The sequence below is a fragment of the Mustelus asterias genome, chromosome 9, assembly GCF_964213995.1.
Source record: "Mustelus asterias chromosome 9, sMusAst1.hap1.1, whole genome shotgun sequence".
Classification (NCBI taxonomy): domain Eukaryota; kingdom Metazoa; phylum Chordata; class Chondrichthyes; order Carcharhiniformes; family Triakidae; genus Mustelus; species Mustelus asterias.
The window spans coordinates 107,907,213-107,926,974 of NC_135809.1; the positions used below are offsets into that span (position 1 = coordinate 107,907,213).

At 42.5% G+C, this 19,762-nt stretch overlaps 1 protein-coding gene across 12 annotated transcripts in view; it reads right to left on the reverse strand.

The window, feature by feature from the left end:
- Positions 1-13,087, reverse strand: part of sox6 (SRY-box transcription factor 6) — a 636,409-nt gene extending 623,322 nt beyond the window's left edge. For 3 of the 12 annotated variants that reach the window (XM_078220778.1, XM_078220772.1, XM_078220767.1), the window contains exon 1: positions 11,479-11,598. The gene's annotated coding sequence lies outside the window, so the exon portion shown is untranslated. Of the gene's footprint in view, positions 1-11,478; positions 11,866-12,628 lie in introns of those variants that run through there. The other 9 variants (XM_078220775.1, XM_078220777.1, XM_078220771.1 and 6 more) reach the window with 9 other exon arrangements.
- Positions 13,088-19,762: the final 6,675 nt, after the last annotated feature.

Consider the following 19,762-nt stretch of genomic DNA (forward strand, 5'->3'; position numbering starts at 1 on the left):
CTGGAGAAATTACAGTAGCCAATTTGCACACAGCAAGGTCCCACAGACTGCAATGAGATAACCTCTACTTTCCTAATTATATTAGTTGGAGGTTAAGTATTGACCAGGAAACCAGACAAAACTCGTCTGTGATTTTCATATAAATTTGCAAAAGATTCACACACTAACCTCTAACAGCATAAGTTTCTGGTGTATAGTTATATTTCAATACTTTACAATTTTCCAGAGTTTGGTCAGAGGTATTAAGCCTTTAGGGGAAGTGCAAACCAATGTTCACTTATGCACAATATTTTTTGCTCTCTTCGCACAGCTGAAGCCAGGAACTTGACGGCAAACATCTTTTAACTGACCCAACAACCAGAGAGGTTCTTTCTCTTTGAAAGAATAACCTAAAGCTGTTGATGGGACAAAATATTACTGCAACTTGGGGCCTTGACTGCATAATAGCCTGAATGTGTGTTGGAGTACTTTTGTGTCCCATAAGAGGTCACAGGATCCTGTCAGTATAATGGCATTATTCATAAATATTACTTCTATCATTACAGGTAACAGAATTTTTAAATGGCACTGATTTTATGTTAATACTGGTCCAGGTATCCTCTTTTACAGAATAGAGCAGTATCCGATTAATTTTAATGATATAGTTCAATGCACTCTAATGTTAAGGTGTCAAGTATTTATGTGGATGCACAAGATGTGACATTATATGGGAGAGATCACACAGGCAGTCCCTTTAGCACACGTGTTTAAGTAATGATAAGTAGCCCACTAGCAGGGGACTTATTACATGCTAACTTGCATGACAGGGGCAAGGCCTTAACCAAATCTTGTCAGCCATGTCATAACAACTTTTTATGTGATTATTACCTACAAGGCCCAGTCAATCTGTTGGAAATCGATGGGAATTCCTTTCGAACACATCGGCATATGTTAAGGCATTTATACTGCTGTGGGGATGGCTGCATTAAGTTCATTGGTTAATTAAAATTTCACAGATACCCAATAATTTCATTCTGTATAGATTGGAAAATGTGGTGCCAATTATTTCTCATGTGAATGCAACCTTTGTAACTATAATTTGCCCCAGTGCTGCACTATTAATGGAGAAGAATATCCCAAAGTGTTTCACAAGGGGGGGAAATTCAGAAGTAAATAGAGGTTGAGAGAAACGTTAGGGGAGCTGGCTAATGGTGTGGTTAAAGAGACTTTTTTTTATGGAAGTGGGAGAGATATAGCAAGGGAGGTGGGAGGATTCAGGGAGTTAAGAGGAGAGTTACAATGTGCAGGCACAAGGTAGCTTATTAGTAAAGTTACTCTGACCAACTGCAAGGCGTCCAACAGGACTCAAACAATGTTGTAATCAGTATTGCAGCTTATAACCATATTTAGAACCCAGACTGTTGCTTTCAGATCATTCCTACATATCTGTTATTTTCACAACTTGCATAGACTGTTATGTATAATAATTTTCTCAATCAATCTGAGAGCTTTTAGCCGTCAATCTCTCCATGGCATTAATGCATGATGATGTTCGCACTGAATGATTAATAATGTTGACATCATTATTGCAAGTTTATTAAAAAGTAATTTCCAGTTTCCTAATGCCTCTGAGTAAATGCACTATTTACAGCTGCATTGGACTGGTATCCAAGGTTCAGTCCAAGGCCTGTCCTGAGTTTTCTGATCCCAGTTGGAGCAGTCAGAGGATTCCACAATTACCAGTGTGTCCTGCGGTAGGGAGGGGGAAAGAAAACTCCCATCCCTCAATTTTCCTTTCTAATAGGACATTCTGAAACATTTCAAAAAGGTCATTATGCAAAGTGCAGTAATATTCTCCATAGAGCATGCTGCACTTGGAGGTGCTTCAATATAACTGTGATACGTGTGAGATTTACTATATACATTCAATGTCCAGCATACAGACTGAGGAACTCTTCACAGTTTCCAGCTCCCCATGATTGAAAAGCTTTAGACAGTTGCTTTTTCCCATTGTGCCTCTGTAGTGGCTGCTCTTATCTTTAGTGTATTTCTTAGCATGTAGTCTAGGACCTTGGAATTTGACAGTCTAAAAAAATACAACTGTGGACAACTCTTTACACTGGAAGACCAACAAGTTTCGGGCAGACCAAAGAGTCTCTTACACCAAGTTGATTATCCTCCAGCAACACTTCATATTTCTCTCATTGTGTGTCCCTGGGAACAGCCCAGAGCCCTGCACCATGAAATGGTACTCGGATGAACCTCGGCATAAACCACTGCATCTCTATCCAGGCCTTCTTTGCAAAACCACGTTCCAGAAGGAGATATACGATAGTCTTTTGCTCACCACAGCCGTACTGAGGGCAGCGTGCAGTGGTGCAGAGACTTCAGGGGGAAATGTCCCAACTTCAGAAAAACATGCAAAATCTGTTCTTGCTGCGGTCGATGGAATTTGCTGTCAAGAAGGACCTCCATGAAGCAAGGAGCCGGCAAGCCTCAGTCTTTGCCTCAGAGATCTCCAGGGTCATCTTCTGGTCCAGAGCCTACTGTGCGGAGCCAGATGAGATGTGTTCACATTTCTTCTTCCAAAAGGTACACAAAGAGATAGCTGTGATCAGCAGCCTGAAGGAGGAAGACAGCTTGGTAAAGTCATTACAGTCTGACATATTGAGGATCAGCAAATCCTTTTATGCCGAATTGTACGTGAAGCCCATAGACCGCATGATCTCCCAGTTGTACCTGTCTTCTATTGCAGAAGTCTTAGATGAGAGTGAACAGGAGAGCCTTGACAAAGCCTTAACTCTGGTTGAGTTGACAAAGGCCATCAAGTAAAACTCCCAGAAACGACAGCTTACCGGCTGAGTTCTATTTGACTCTTTGGACTGGATTGACCCAGACTTACTGGAAGTGTATGAGAGTCTGCATCAGGCCGGCAGCAGGTCAGAATCCATGAGGATATGCATCATTACCCTCTTCTACAAACAGAAGGGGGTAAGGGAGGAAATTAGAAATCGACACCCCATTTCATTGCCGAAAGTGGGCTACAAAATTCTGTCCAAGGTCATTGCCAATCAGGCAATGTCAGTCTGCTCTGGAGTTGGTAATCCACTCTGATGCAACCTGTTCTGTACCCGCAGGAAGATCTCTGATAGCCTTGCACTCGCTGCTCAGGGATACATTGCCTATGTGTGGGGCGGGAGGTGGGCACTTGCCTCATCAGCCTGGACCAGGGGAAAGTGTCTGATAGAATATCACACACTTACATGATGGGTGTACTCTCCAGAATGGGGTTTGGGGAAAGACTCCACAATTGGATCCAACTGCTCTACACAAATATCAATGGTGCGGTTAGAAGCAATGGGTAGGAATCAGAAAGCTTTTCAATTGAATTTGAACATTGAACAGGGCTACCATCTCCCTCCGTCCTGTTTATGTGCTGCATAGCACCTTTTTCTGGGTCCATCAGGAAGGATTCAGACATAAGAAGAATGATGGTTCCCTCATGGCAGATTGAAGCATTTTTGGGAGCCCTGCAGTAAACCATATTTATATAAAGATCCAGAATTGAGACCTGTGTTGCTCAGAAGCAAAACATCCTTTTGCTGTCCAAATATTTCCCAATTTTATTTTCAGTCTTTTGATCAGTCGAGGAGGGGTAGAATGACTCTCCTCATCTCCCAGCAGTGTAGGCATGCAGATTAAATCTTCTCTGTACATGTAGTCTTCTGCTCAGATCTGCTGTCGGTGTGTAGACTGATGAGTATCTGTAACAAGTTCAAACTGGCCTCGGGAGCCAAGGAAAATTGTGGCAAGAACAAAGCCATGTTCTTTGGAAACTGGACTGACCAATCCTTTGTTCCCTACACTGTCAGACCAGACTGCCTGAATGATCTGAGGATAAGATTTGGAGAGGACAGGACATGCGCCAAAACTGGGAGGAACATATAGCCAAGGTGAGGCAAAAACTGAGTATGTTGGGGTGATGTTCCCTCTCCATTGTCGATAGGAACCTGGTCATCAGGCTTGAGTTGCTCTCAGTTTTGCTGTACATGGTGCAGGTGTGGCCTGTATCCTGATCCTGTGTCACAGCGGTCGCCCAAACCATCTTCTATTTTATTTGAAGGTTCATGATTTATTGTGTCTGCAAGGTCACCATGTATAAAGTTCTGGATAGAGGAGGAAGAAATGTATCCACCCTTATCCTTATGGCCATTTTTGTATGCAGCTGCATCAAGCTGTGTGTGGGCCCTCAATAGACAACCATCAAATGTCACACACATGCTGAGTTTCTACCCGTCCTCAGTGTTGCGAAGGATGGGTCTGGCCATGTTGCCATGGAACACTCCAGGTAGTTGAACATTGCCAAACCATATGTCCCTCATGGAAAGGTTTGTGTTGACTTTGACCACAAGCCCATCAGGCTCCATGGGAAAAGGATACAGTGGATCCTGTTGGATGGTTCCCTACTGTCAAAATCATTTGGCAGAATGCCTCATCACCAGAACTTTCAAGCAAGCACCAAGACATAGCTTGGTTGTTAGTGAGTAGGGCTTTCCTCATCAGATCCTTCATGTACTCTCATTTCTCACTTAATTTTAAATTTTTAATTTAATTTTTAAAAATTCTTACTCCATTTTTAAAGTTACAGAGCCAGAGCTTTGGACCGAGTGGACCAGGCAGATCCGAGTCTATCTCTTTGCTTGCACCATAAACCAAATTCACATTGAATCTAATTCATGGTCCCCACAAGTGAGACAAATAAGATCTAAGCTGACAAGAAATGACATTACACTTGCTCTTGGGCTTGATCTGAGCCAAAAGGCTCTCATTTCTCACTGCTGGCACCTACCCAGTGACCCCTGCTGGACAATGAACATCTGGACACTGAATGAAAAGAGGATCAGGTTCAGCGATACTCTTCATGATCAAACTGCCTGACATCATTCACATATTTAGTGAAATAATTGAGATTGACTAGTATCTAAAAAATCAAACTTCTTCTCGAGTTATCTATGGGAGTGGAGGGGAGTTGTCACTCAACTGCCATCTACTAGGACCAGAACATGAGAATATGTTCTTGGGTGCAATCTGTGTCACACTCATGGCAGTCACCATAACTCACTCATGACTCTGTTACTTAATGAGTTATCAGATGTAGCCATCTGCAAGATACATTCACCATCCTTTGATGTCATATTGAGATAGGCTTCCTCAGAAATATTTTTCCAGTGATCAGGAATTTGTAAGGCATGAAATGCATCTGGTTTATAAGATCACTTGTGTTGTCACCAGCTTACTTGATACCAATATGCAAAAAGAAAAATCAGATTTGAACCAAAGTAATCCAATGTTGCACCAATATGCTTTTTGTCTGATATACTTAACTGATCATCTGAAATTACTCCAATCTCCAAGAACTGACCTATATCCATTAGTATTGTACCCCGGAGCTAAAGAGCCCCATCCGTTTCTTTCCAAATGTAACCTGGTTAGAAGAGCACAATTTATAATTATAGTACCACCAAGGATTTCGCAATTCAAATGAAAATCCTGTGGAAAATCCTCTGCAACTATCATTATGCTTTGCTGAAATCCCAGTGACAGCAATGATCACTATATTTCATTCTGGTAGATTCTCGGATCAAAAAGCTAATCAGGACAGTGAAAGACTTATTCCTTGTCAGGAAAAAAATGGTTTTCACCACTGTCTCTTAACATCAACAGATAATATTTGGCAGGGGATGAATTCTATGAGCAAAAAGAAACCAGAGGCTACTCATTGCTATAAATCACAGGTTGGAGCCTTTACCGGTTTAAAAAATCCCCAACTCAAAATAAACATTCAGTCCAGTTAATAGTGACCACAACTTTCAGTCTATAAACTGTATCTTTGGCCCCTGTGTTATGGAATTGACCTCAGGTGTGCAATAATACCCACCCACCAGCCTGCAAATCAAGGTATTATATAACACACTCCGAATCACTCTGCAACCACTGGCTCAATAGTTGGCAGTGAGAACCCTCAAATGTAGTCAATAGCTGGATAATATATATCGTGCCTCTCGATGAACTCAATATATTCTATTGGATTACAGATTAAATAAGGCATAAGTGTTAAATGCTACCTAAACACGGCAGGTTTTTTTTAAAAGTGCAGCTGTATGACTGTGTGCACAAGGTGCAGCCTTGGGATCTGTCTGTTAATTACTATTGAAATCTCTGAGGATTATGGAAGCATATTTGCATCATGTCAAGAATACACACACATATAGAAAATCATCTTCAGAAATGGGCACTCTCTCCCTAGAGTGCAAATAATTAAACATTATTCCGTTTGTGCACCTAATGTTTTTGCTTATGATTAGTCTTCTGTTACAAACTTGAGCATTGCATGTTTAATAAGAAATATGATTTGTCAGCAAATAATTACTTCCACATGCTAATGAAGTCAAGGTTGCTCTAACTGTATTTCAACTGTTTAACAAAAATGTCAAACCATTAAGTAGAATAGAAGCAACTTGAGTTACATATAACCGATGATTGCTTTTGATTACAGTCTAGCAATAAGTCTTGTAGGCTTGATCGTGTCGTTAGGCGTCAGAGCGTTTTCACATTAAGAGAAAAAATCTTTACAAAAAAGGCACGTAACTGGTGCTGTTCCTAAAATACAATATTAATATTGTATTATGAACTTTGATATGTCTTTAGACACGAGTCACACAATGTATGTGATTTTAGCCGAATCTTCTGGCAAAAGTGAATCAAATTATTTGTTATCAACTCCTAAAATATTTGCTCCTTAGATGGGGTCGGTTTGAATTCGGTCTAGGTGCACTTTTCCAAACTTTACGACCTGGTTCTGGAGAAGGCAACAGGGGAGAGCCGCCTTGACTATTTCCCTAACATACACAGGGGAGTGTTTTCAACAGCTCTGCTGCCTGCTACTACTCCCAGACTTGCTGCTTCTGATGCTTCGCTGCTTCGCAGAATGAACGGATCGGTGGCGTGGAGGAAAACTGAATCTTGCCACAACAAAAATCACACCCTTCTCCTGAGCATTCGGCAAGTCCAGAAGGAGTGGGAAATCGCCGAAGATTCACCAACTCTCCCTTAACAAGATCACACAAGCATTAGATAAGAGTGCATGTTTTTTCATGTTCTTATTTTTTTTAAATAAGGGTTCTCAAATAGTGTATTCATGTATTTTTCTAAGGGGGGGTGGGGGTGGGGGCAAATGCAACTTTGTATTCCAGCAGTGTTTTTGCTTGTACAGTGATGGAATTTGGGTTGGCCCAGCTTTGTGTTTGGTGTTTAGGTCTCGGACGATGCGAGGCTAAATTGCAGTGAACGGCACGAGGTTTGAAATTGAACAGCCCCGGCACCACACTCTCCTTTCAGACCCACTCTCTCCGCTGCTTTGACTTGTAACCGCTGTGATAGGAAGTGTGAGCTTCTGTCAGCCAGCCCCAACCCTAACCTCCCCCAGCCCCACAGCCCACTCTTGCTGTCAATTCCCCTTTGATCTGAACACATTTCCATTACAATTGAACAGCATTTCCTCGAAAGGGAAGCATCTTCTTTCTCCGTGGTACATTTAATGATTTTATCTATTTTCTATTTTAATTAAATTAATCTTTTCTTTATTATTTTCGTGTCCTCGGGTTGTCTTTTTCCCCCCTGTTTTTTGATGTCCATCAAGATGCTGAATACTCCCTTTATCCTTTTTGTTTCAACTCCTTTTTTTCTCTCTCTTATCTTACCCCTCGTTCTCCCTCCCATCCCTTAACTGATGAGATTACAAAAGTCGCCGTGCCTGTTACCATCACCTCTGTCCAGTTATAATGCAAGGGAGAGGAGTGAGTATAGGGTCGAGCAGATGCAGATGGTTCAGGATGCACAGAGGTGGGGCCCACCTATTCCCGTCAAAGGAGAATTAACTAGCCGTGCAGTACCTGTGATTCTTAAAGTAGCCTGTGATATGAGAAGGCTTGGATATTTTCCAAATTGGGAGGAGGGGTGAGGAGGGGGGGGGGGGGTGTCCATTCAGGCTATGGGTGGAATTTGGGAGGAGGTGCCGGAGGAGAACTGTGGACCCCGATTGTACAGCTTGGGTGAAATATTTCAAACTATGAAAATATTTGAAAAGTAAACACCGCAAAGAGCAACTCGCAGAGCTACCCGTCTGACCTGAATTAACTGGAGTAAAATGAACCCACAATGGCTTGAATTATGTCGGGTCCCGGCTTTATTTTCTAGCGGCGCAGAAAGGCAATTAACCCTAGGAATGCCGGTGGACATTAGGGGGAAATGAACTGTTCAGTTCAGTGGTGACATTGAATTTCAGTGTCACACCTGGGCGAAGCTTTCTTAAATTTTGAACAAGTTGCCCCCCACTCCCATCCGCCCTCTATAAAATTAAGTATAATTTGCTTTTTTTTTAATTTATAGGTTTTCTAGGCCCAGTCAATTGACGTTAATTATTTGAAACGTATCCCATTTTAACAAAACCCAGCTCTCGCCGTGTGACTCTCACCTTCAAACATAATAAATAATCATACAAATAGTTGGAGCGGTATGCTCATTTGTGAGTCGCAGTTCTTTTTAACTAAATGCGCCTTTATAACCCAATTAATCCACGATCTCTGCCCTGATCCAGAAGCTATAGACATTAGCAAATGATTAGGTCGACATATTTACAGAAATCAAAAACAAAGGGGGCTTTGGTTTGTGTCCTGCTAGTTAATAATGAATATCTTCAGCAGCTTTCTTCTAACTTTCCAACTTCAAAAGGTTACTGTCCTTTTAATTCCCATCACCTTTAAATTATTCAGCATTTCATTTCATGTAAAATATGACGAGGATATTAAACTGCGCCTTGCTGATGGTCCCTCTCTCTCTCTCTCCAATTTTGCCTTTGATTCATATTCTCATTAAGTTCAATTTGTGCTTTAAATTAGACACGTTCCTGGGACAAAACAGTAATGATGTTGTTGCAGTTCACCTCATTCAAAATGGGTGCACTGTGCTTCCTTTTCTTTTAAACAATATTTATACACCGCAGTTTGGCCCAGGGTCGCTATGGAAGAGATTTTGAAATCCAGCTTGAGTTGCAAATGATCACAGGTCAAGAAACAAAATCTGTAGGAACCCCGGTTAAAATGATATGCGAAACCCAGGTTATTACTTGAAGAAAGACCTTGATTGAACAGGACGGTAGTCAGGCAGTAATCAATACAACTCAAGCGTCCATTGGGAGAATTAAAATCATTTCAAAATTGTTCACTGTGTATTTTAGTTTTGTAGCTGTTCCTCGACTTCCTTTGCTATTAATGTCTAACTTTGCTGGCACTTTTAAAAATTAGTTATTCTAATATCCAGCAGGTATTCCTTCTGTCACACAATAAAACTTCAAATTGTAAAATAAAATTAATAGAATTTCACCAGAAGTATGGTATATTGAGAAGAAATTCATTCTTCTTTGTCAAAGCGTGTGTAGATTCTAAATATATGATCCTGCAATTCAAAGTTGCACTCCCTATTACAATACCATAAACTAAACCAATGCCATATCGTAGTGACATAATCTATGTCAGTCAACAACTTAAATATCACACTCCTGCTACAAACTTTAGTCTCCGTAGCTCCTCCGTAGGTGTTTATTATATGAAATATATACTGTCTTAATCAACTGTCCTTGCTGTTCACAGCGTTTGGCCGTAGATGTTGAAGAATGTGAAAAGAGAATAACCCAAGACTGAGTGGAGTCTCTTTTTAAGACGCCTCTATTGAGATCCTAGACATTGCAGTTTAGCCTTGTAGTATGGGTACAATCTGCTGAATTTGCAATCTAATTATAAATGTGCCATTTGGACCTCCTTTCAGCTTCAGTGCCACCATACCTTATGAGGGAAGTTACTTTAACAGCAAGCAACAAGTCAGACAGCTGTTCAAAACAAAATACCATTACCAGATCAACTTTTCCCTAACACTGGGACTAGCGAGGGTATTGTTTTACAAACAGCCTTACAGACTTACTTGCATTATGCACAGCGAAGAATGGTTATTAAGTGTGCCTCAACAATTTAGGGAAACGGTTCATAAAATCAATTCTCATAATTGATTGCTAAACAAAGAAATCATGTGAAAACAATCATGACTAAATGTGTTTTTTAAAGATGTTTTTAACAGGAGGATTGTTTAGTAAATGCGCCATGTAAATATTTTCTGTGAGATTTATAATACAAGGGTTATTTATTCGGAATAAATTCTCAGTCATTTCAGCAGATACATGTAGATATATATATAAGGGTGTGTGTGTGTGTATATATATTTTTTTAAATCTGATGAAATTACTAACATGTTCAATGTGTTTAACAATTTACCAGGCTAATTTCAACGCCATGTTCATCTAATAACTTCCATTTATGAATCACAAGTGCATTTCACAAAGAGAAAAACATTCATTTACGCTATGTACAGAAAGGTATAGCCCTATCACTATAGGCGTTTTGATTACTATGCAAAATCACTCGAAGATGGCAATTCTTAAGCACATTAGCTTAAATTCTGAAAGCGGCGTGTGCGTTATGTTATATAAATGGGAGAGATGTTATATTACAGATCACTTCTAAAACCTTACAATAAACAGATGTGGTGTGGTTAAACACGCTGCTTATCTCCGCTCAACACGCGCGAGTTCTCTTTTTTTTATTTCTGGCGAAAGTTTTGACTCAATATTTTGGGAAACACCCCAGACCTAGGAGTCAGAAAGAGCTAATCTCTTTTCCCCAGACAGCTTTCACATTCACTCTCTTTTTCTACCACCGCCTCCCCCCCCCCCCCCATCCCCACATACACCCCCCACCACCACCCCCGTCACTAAGACAGGCACAACACTAATTGTCATTTCAAATGTCCCTTTCGTCCCCTTTCCCCCAGCCTGAAAGAGTGTGAAGAAAGGAAGGTCAGTTATCTGATCGATAACATCAGAGCTTCTGACTGTTAAACAGGCAATGTCCCATTCCGAGATACTAGTTAACGCTTTCCCCTCTCCTGCCACTTAATGCGCGGAACAGGCAGTCTTTCGGGTAGCACTGTCCCTTCTTAAATATTTCAGAGAAAAGGGTACTTGGATCGCATCACAAACAACAACGTCAGCTGGCGGGGCCCCCCACACAGAAAAGGAGAATCCAAAATGGTTAGAATTGAAGAGTGGAAAGTTTAAAAAGAAAATGCATATGCCCGTGCATGCAATATTAAAACTAAAATAAGCTGAGATATGATGCAAGGCAAACACAATCTAAATAAATCCAATATTAAAAAAGTAATTAGTGTTTAAACCCGTGAAAGTACAGAAAACTTTCTAAACAATATAGCTTTTGTCATCTAATCTCTGTCCACACAGTTTGAAAAAAGAAATCGTGGTGTCCTGTACTGCATCTATCATCCGAATTTTTTTTAATATATCAGTGCTGGTTCAAAGTAAATTTTACGACTCACGTTTGGCCCTTTTAGTTGACAGAAGTGGATGATCGCGCCAAGGAAGCGGGCTATATAGAAAGGTTGGGTATTGTCTCCTTATGGGTCGGTCACTGGATGCCTGCTTTATTTTCATTTACGTGCTTGTGCATTCTTCCCTGATCAATTTGCATGACCCTCCCCAGTTACAAGCGGCTAAAAATGAGATTATCTCGCACGTCGGCGAGAGTGGGTGCAAAACCGCAAGAGTGGCGACTTTACAAACTTTATTATTTCTGCCCAAAAGAATAAAACAGTGCTTTGATAATGAATATATGAACATGAGACAGCGTTTTAAAGTCCAGATTGCAACTTTCTAATTCTGCACTCAACCACATGCGCTGCTTAACATCTAGTACCACTGTGTGGACAGAGTCGAAATTGCCGCCCCTGTTTCTACCAGGGAACTGTTGCTAATATGTTTAAAGACAGATAGCCGGTTCAGCGTCAACTCAAACTTTATGTTATTAATTTAAGATGATATCCCACATCATTACTTCTTTAAAAAAACACAAAACAGCTTATCCAAAAATCGTATTTTTGAACTTGTGTCTAGAAACGTGTGTGTGTGTGTGGATTCCACCATCTATCCAACCCCAGAATGCAGGATAAACTTGTGATTCCCAGTGAAAGGGGGGTTTGGGTGGGGGGGGGGGGGGGAGATCGCCTTTTGTAGCGTGCAGATTGGCATTAAGAGTGGCGGATGGAAAGAATAAGGAGTGGGGGGGCGGGGGTGCAGTGGGGAAAGGGGAGGTTGGTGATGGGGTGACGGGGGGGGGGGGGAGAGAGAGAGAGAGAGACTTCTTCCGTGCATGTGTGTTTAAGAGAAATCTGTAATAACTCGCACGGCTCCTTTTACATTGTAAATGGTTAAATGAGGGGAGGGGAGGGGGGTTACAGGACAACCTCATGGCACACTGTCCCTTCCGGACAGACTGACCCTAACCACAACGTAACAACACAGGGGGGGTGAGGGGTGGGGGGAGACAACAGCCAGCTTCCAGCCACAGTGCAGCCCTTAAGTAGAAACCCGTAGAAATGTACACGAGCAAGGGACGCGAGACACAACAAGCAAAACACACACACACACATACACCAACGAAAACACAAGGGTTTTTTTTTGCCCGGTTACCTTAGTAGCCAGTCTGGCGAGACCGCAGCTCCTTGCTATCCCGTGTCCTTAGACGTTTCTAATCTTATGTTTTACAGTTTGAAACCAATTTTTATATATTAAAAAAAAACAAAAGAACTGACACGAAGAGCTGAAAGTCAGCTGGAGCTTCCCCAGGCCATTGAGAGAGAGGGGGGGTGTTGGATGGGTTAGGGGGGGAGGTGGTAGTGGGGTGGGGGGGGGGGGTGGGGGCGGATCGCTGGCAGAAGTTGCTGTTGGGGTTTGCCGGCAAACAAAATCTTGCTTATTCTCTGTGAAACAAGTGAAGGCGATGGTTAGTGCTGTCAATCTTGACGATCAATTCCAGCGGCCATGTCGCAAGTATTCAAAGCATTTCCCGTCGTGCAACATCAGAAAGTGAATGGCCAGGGCACTGATGTTACTACTCCCCCCACTCTCTCGCAATCAGCCTTGATGTCTGCTGCTCCCAGGACCGGCACATACACACACACACAGAGGGAGAGACACATACACATACAGAACACACACACACACACAGAGATCAGGGATTGAGGCGAAAGGGGAAAAGAGCGGCCAGACACTGCACCCACACGACACATTCACACACAACAACACAGCCAGCTACTAACAGCTTGACCAGAGCGATTGCTGAACTTCGCAAAGGGGAACTCGTGCACACAAAAAAAGGCACTGGAAGGCAACTCAACTTCCCCTCTCCCTCTGATCGGCTCTCTCTGCCCTCCCCCTTTCCCCTCCAGAACCATCGCATTCAATTTACAAATTCTGTCCATTTCCAAATCCGGAACTTTGGAGACAACTAGCTCTTATTTATTATTATTTTTTAAAAAAAACACATTATTAACGCGCCGGGAAGGAAACGTTTGCTTTCCAGATACTCATCCTGGACAAGGTTGGAGATAGGCGGAGGGGTAATGGAGGGAGGGGGGGGGGGGGGTGAGAGTGGGGAAGGGGGTGGATAGATGCCCGCGGCTGGGAGAGGAGAGTACTGAGAATCTGTTCAACTTATCCGGGGGGAGACGGCGTTCGCCGGAGCGGCGATTGACAAGGCGGAGGGGGGGGGGGGGGGTGGGGGGAGTGTGAGTCCTCTGAGAGATCGAACGCTGAGGGATCCTCAACCACCCATCATCTGCTGCCGAACATTTTCTCTAACTGGTATCGAGCACTGGGAAACCTGATAGAGTTACACATTAACCCTCCATCCGCCACCTTTAGGGGGAATCTTCTATGGGTTCAGCGGTAGTCATTGCACTTTTCCGCTGAAACTAATATTAATTACATTTTAAGGGGACCCCCCCTCACACCCACTCGTGCCAGCCTTTCAGGTATTAGCTTTACACAAACCACTCTCAGGTAGACACCTTCAATTCAACCAGCATCAACCAGCGCGCCACGTATAAAACCTTGATTTGAAAAAGATCTGAAACTTCAGAGCCCTTTTCTGGTTATGTAACTGGAGTTAACCCCCTCGCTGTCAGCCAGAGTCAGGATCGCCGAAGCAGCGATTGCATCAATGAGGCTGACAGCTAACTAGTAATAGATCCGGATTACATTTCAGCGCAGCAGCGACCATGAGGGTGCAGAGCGGTTACACACACACCCAATCCCCCAATCCTCAAATCACACTTCCAGAGTAGCAACTGCACTGATTTCAAACAGATAAGGCAAAAATGGCATTTGTAAATCGGAATGAACCCCAGCTCTAACACCTCTCCCCCCGCCCCCACCCTCACTATTATTCATACAGATAAACTCCCTTAGTTATCTGTCAAACGCAAAACCTCCATTCCATTCTGTTTTTTGTGCTGAAGTAGCATTTTAATTTTTTTTAAATAAGCAGATTAAAGAAAGGAACGGCAAGGCAACGCGTAACAGGTACGGGCACACAACTAGTGCGTGGATCAGTAACCTCCTAACTCCTAATTTAAGAATGACTCTCACACTCTGCATCTTTCCACCCAGATTACTGTATCTAACACATTAACGTGTATTTATGTCAGATTGGTAGATATATATATAAATGTTACACTGCGCGAATCGCTTAGCAGCTTTTGCCTATATCAAAGATAACTATTTAACATCTTGATCGCAATCTTAACCCGGCATAGAGGCATGCAGGCTGATGGGATTCAGTTTGATCACTAAATGCTGAGAGAAAGGTTTGATCTCACAGCAAAGTTTAATGTTGTCTCGACCGTAAAGGGATTCGAGTACAGCAACATTTTCCCCCCCTATTCGGCGAACGTCATTAAAAACTTTAAATGAATGCCTTTTTTCCAGACATTTTCTGCTTTTACTTTCGATGAGCGATATTATTGAATTAATATTTACTTAGCTCCTGCGATCCAACCTGCAATGAAATATAAGGAGGGACCCAAGATAGTTCGGGGACCCAAGATAGTTCGGGAGGCAAGCCTGTCTCTCAGTTCCTATTTTATATAATTATGCAATTTCAGTGCAAATTCTTCAATCAAATTAACACCGAGACCTGGACATTCTGCCCGCATCGCCTGCGACCCAACCCCCCACATTAACAGGACATGTGTAAACTGCTCCCAAAAACACTCCACCCAAACCATCAAATTCAGATGGGAGGGAAAAAGGATTTATTCAACTTCTGATAAAAGGATATCTCTGTTTAATATCACAGCCCGGAGCCTCTCGAATAGCTCGAAATATGTGCGGGTCGCTTTACTTTTTGATGGGCATTGTAAAAGTTGGAATTTCTTACGTCTGAGGAGGAAAAATGCAACCGATCAGGGACCATTCTGATTACACGTGGAAGGATTGTACTCACCTAGTTAAATATATAAGACCAGTCATGAATGGGGCAAGGGCTTCCCGGCGTTGGTCAGTAGGAGTTAGAGGAATCTCCTTTCATACCGATTTAGTTTATCAGGGATGGAAATGTAAACAACACGGTTTACCGCGCACAATCGATCCTTGTGAAAAGTACGGGTTGTAAATAGTTCAAACTATAGCCAGGTATTCGGGCTGTTGTAGCTCCTGTCACCTGGGCTCACGTCCATCCGATAGCCCTGTCCGGGGGTGAGATAAAGAGGGGTTTCGGGAGAGGGGTGGGGGTTGAGTTGAGTGTTCGAGGGATCTCTCTTTCAATTAGTGTTTAATAACATCACTTTTCTTTCCCTGGTTAAAATAAAGCACAGTAAGAGTTTTAACAACACCAGGTTAAAGTCCTGGTCCTTTAACCTGGTGTTGTTAAAACTCTTACTGTGTTTACCCCAGTCCAACGCCTGCATCTCCACATCATAAAATAAAGCAAGCAGCCACTGTCTGAGAAAGGGGCTAACATGAGATGAGGTCCGCGGCGGTGTTTGATCTTGAGCGTCTCCAGGACACTACAGGATGACACTTAGGCTAATACTGTCGTGATAGGTGAGACAGAAATCAGACACGAATCAGAGTCAGCGTAGCACACAATCGGTGCCCTCACGTTATTATTGGATGATTATTGGCCGGGTCAGAAGTCAGTGACTTCCACTCTCTTCCTTAGTAAAAGTACGGGTTGAGTTTGGTTAAAGCGAAATTTCCTGAATTACACCCTGCGAGCTCGCTACAAGGGCCATTCGCGAACACACACTCTGATGCTTAATTCACGCTGAAGGCAGTTTGAGGAGCCTCTGGGTGTGTTTTGTTTTTGGTGTGTGTGTGCAGAAACTTTTAGTGCGCGGCATTCCTCCTGAACCTGGCAGCCCGTGTTAATTTGATTCAATCCAGGGTCAGCAACAATGCCTCCCCTCCCTGGCATTTCATTTGCAGGTACGCGTGCGATGTGTCCGTTTGGCGGCAGGAGTGACCGTGTCTGTGTGTATGTGAGCATTAAAAGGCTTGTGTGTGCAGCTCGGAGCTGGGGAGCGCAAGAGAATGAGCTGCCGCTGGGTTTGACATCCAGCTTCTATCAAAATGACAAGCGCGCCCTTTGAGAAACTGACTGCCGTAACAGGTCCCCCATCAGATACATTGACATTGTCAATTGGATGCAACTTCGGCGCTTAGCCGGGCGTGCGGATGCTTGCTTTCTATGTACCTTGCGGAAAGGTAAGGCAGACCCAGAACAAATCAGTTCCTCTCCTATTATTCTATTCATACGACCGAGAGAGAGAAAACAATCCTATCCTAATCTGTAGAGATGATATGTGTGCATTTTTTCACTCGATCGCAGCACTGTTTGTAAAACATGCCCAACTTTTTTATCAAGCCATTTCTAAGTGTACGGTGCCGCCACTGATAATCGATCTGTTCGCCCTCCCTCCTGCACACACAACTGGTACATGAACATCTGACCCAACCCATCACATCAATTAAAACAATTAAAAATATATATGTAAATCCGCGTTTAAGACGACAATATTAGGTTGCATAGCACAACTGGAGTGTGTAAAGCTGCGAAGTCCTCGCCAGAAGATGGGACGTGTGAAGGAATGTGGTAACAGGATAATTAAGTGAAAGTTAACCAGGAGAGTTCTTGGTGATCTTTTTTTAAAAAAAAACTGGAGTAAGAAAATTAAATGAAGTATAATTAAGAAGCAATGTATATTTAAGTGGAAGGAACTTACCTAGGAATGTTTGGTATATGTGTTCGGCCTCTGATGTATCTGCTAGGTGTACAGTAAGCGCTGAGGTTAATAGTTTAAACAGCGGGTTCCTCTTTATTAATCATTGTTCACCTTCTTATTTTTGCAACTTGACAACCCCAGTCTGCACAAGTGACGGGGACCAAACGTGTTTCAGCCAGATAGACCCCCCAAAAAACAAAATGCTGAAATAATGTTCAGACAGTTCAAAATACAACTATTCCTGGAAGCAACTGACCGCAAGCTCAATGCAAAAAATTTAAAAATATATAGAAACACAAAGCAATTAAATCAAATTAGCAGTGTGCAGTAGATCTCCCTAGGAATGCGAATGTTCCCAATCCATAGAACAGGCTTAGAAAGAATTGAGTTTAAATATAGCAACAAGGTTCAAGAAGTGAAAATAAAAGTTGCACCAATGCCTCTTTGGTGCTGATGTGGGCACAATGGCACCAGACTTACACACACACACACGCGCACACACACACAGGACTCACTGTAAATAACATTGGCATGCTAATAATAGGATGGCTGTACTTACAAGGAATGAGGGCTGGATGCTGTTGGAAAAGCAGTTTGTGCTAATGGCAGAGTCATCCAGGCCGGTGTGAGAGGAGTGGCACTGACAGGCTGGAGGTTTACCTTTACCAGCTGATTCCTTAGCGTCAGCTCCCCCCTCTCCACCCCCCCCCCCCCCTCACACACACACACACACCAGCCTCTGCCTTTCATTTTCACATTCCCTTTGTTCTATAACACACGCGTCACCATCCTGCACCAAAAAAAATGAATAATTAAATCAAACTATGCATTGGCTCCACGGCATTGCACTTACCAGCCAAGTCCAGGACAATACTAGTCCCTCTGCAGAAAGGAAAAAACTAATAGGAAATGAGTCAATTAAAAAAAAATCGGCTATTGAAAAAGGGAAGGCTGTCACTTTCACTGAACTAATTGTGCTGAAATAGGAGTTGTGCAGAATGGATTCTGAAGGTGGAAGATAAGTGATGTCAGTCCGGATTCATGTTCACTGTCAGAACTGAAATTCGCAACAATAACAAGAATAAACAAGTCCCTAACTTAAGGTCTCTGACACACACGTGTCCGTGAAATAAATAAAGCAGGAATTGCTAAATCAAAAACCCTCCCAGCAAACACCCGATAAAGTCGTTTCAATTACTGCTAAAATACATTTTTTTTTTAAAAAAACAGCGTTTCAAGAAAGGCGAGTTGCTAGTTTCGCCCCGAGTGTTCATATGGAATATCTGTCTCACTCCCAACTAGTTTTGAATGCAGGAAATGGAAATTCAATCCAATTTATTTAGTGGCAACATACAGGATAGGGACAATGCAGAGACATCAACACGAGAACACCCGGGCTGATTTTACAGAATTATCATTAAATCTTCACGAAAGGCATGAATGAGAAAGCGCTACACTCGTTGGATCATAGCATCAAATTCAGAAATGTGGCAATGCATCAGGATCTCTCACAGTGATCCTGACAAATGGTGCTCCTCAATTGGGAGAGTACGGATAGTAAGTTTATTCCATTCTACAAAAATATGGTTAATTTTGAATATATAAGGACCTGTGCTTGCTTTATCGCGCAGACAGATGTTTCGGTTGCTCGGGTTTGCCAAGCAACTGATCCACAGAGTGGGACACTTTGTTCCAACTTCTCACAATGGTTTCGGAAGTGATCGGTGATCTTCAACTATTAGGCAAAGCACACCACACATCTTTTTGCAAGTGAACAGTATTGTCGCCGCGTAAGAAAACCCAAACTGCCTTTGCGGGTCTCCTCAGAAGACGTGCTTAATAAAAAAAGAGTGATTTTAGCACTTGTGTAGAAATATTTACGGACGATGTAAAGAATTGCGAGACTCGCCGCAATTACTGTGCACCAGAATTCCAGAAGGTCAAAACGCAAGTTGTTTTTTTTTAACAAAATCGCACATCTGTCCATCCACGGAGTTTGAATTAACTTTCAAATGTGCAGCTGTCGTGTGCTGGTGTGTTGTTGGGGCAGTAGTTGTTGTAAACGTGTAACAGGTCAGTGAAACGCTGGGCAATATTCCATCGCACACGCGCTGAAGGCAAAGCAGTTCGGGTATCATCACTAAGCATAACAGCCGTTTTATATTAAATCAGATATTGTGGCATGTCTAGAGGGCCTGGAAACGATTGTGTCCGTGGTCCTGACAAACATTTCAACTATTAAATGTAAGACAGTTCTTGGGAGCCGGCCATTGCCCCGGCAAAGTTTAAGCCCACATGGATCAGTGTTGTTACAGGCTGGGGCAGAGAAATCGCACACCGTTTAAATTAGCCCAGCCGTCAACAAATTTCGAGGGAAATTAACACGACGTGTCCCCGCGGCAGACAAAACATTTTATTTTCCATTTTCGATCAATTTATATGTGTACTTTTTTTTTAAAGTTGCGCTTAGGAATAAAAAGTACATTTTCCTAAGAGCTATATAATTCATAGATTATACAACGCGGAAAATAACAGATTT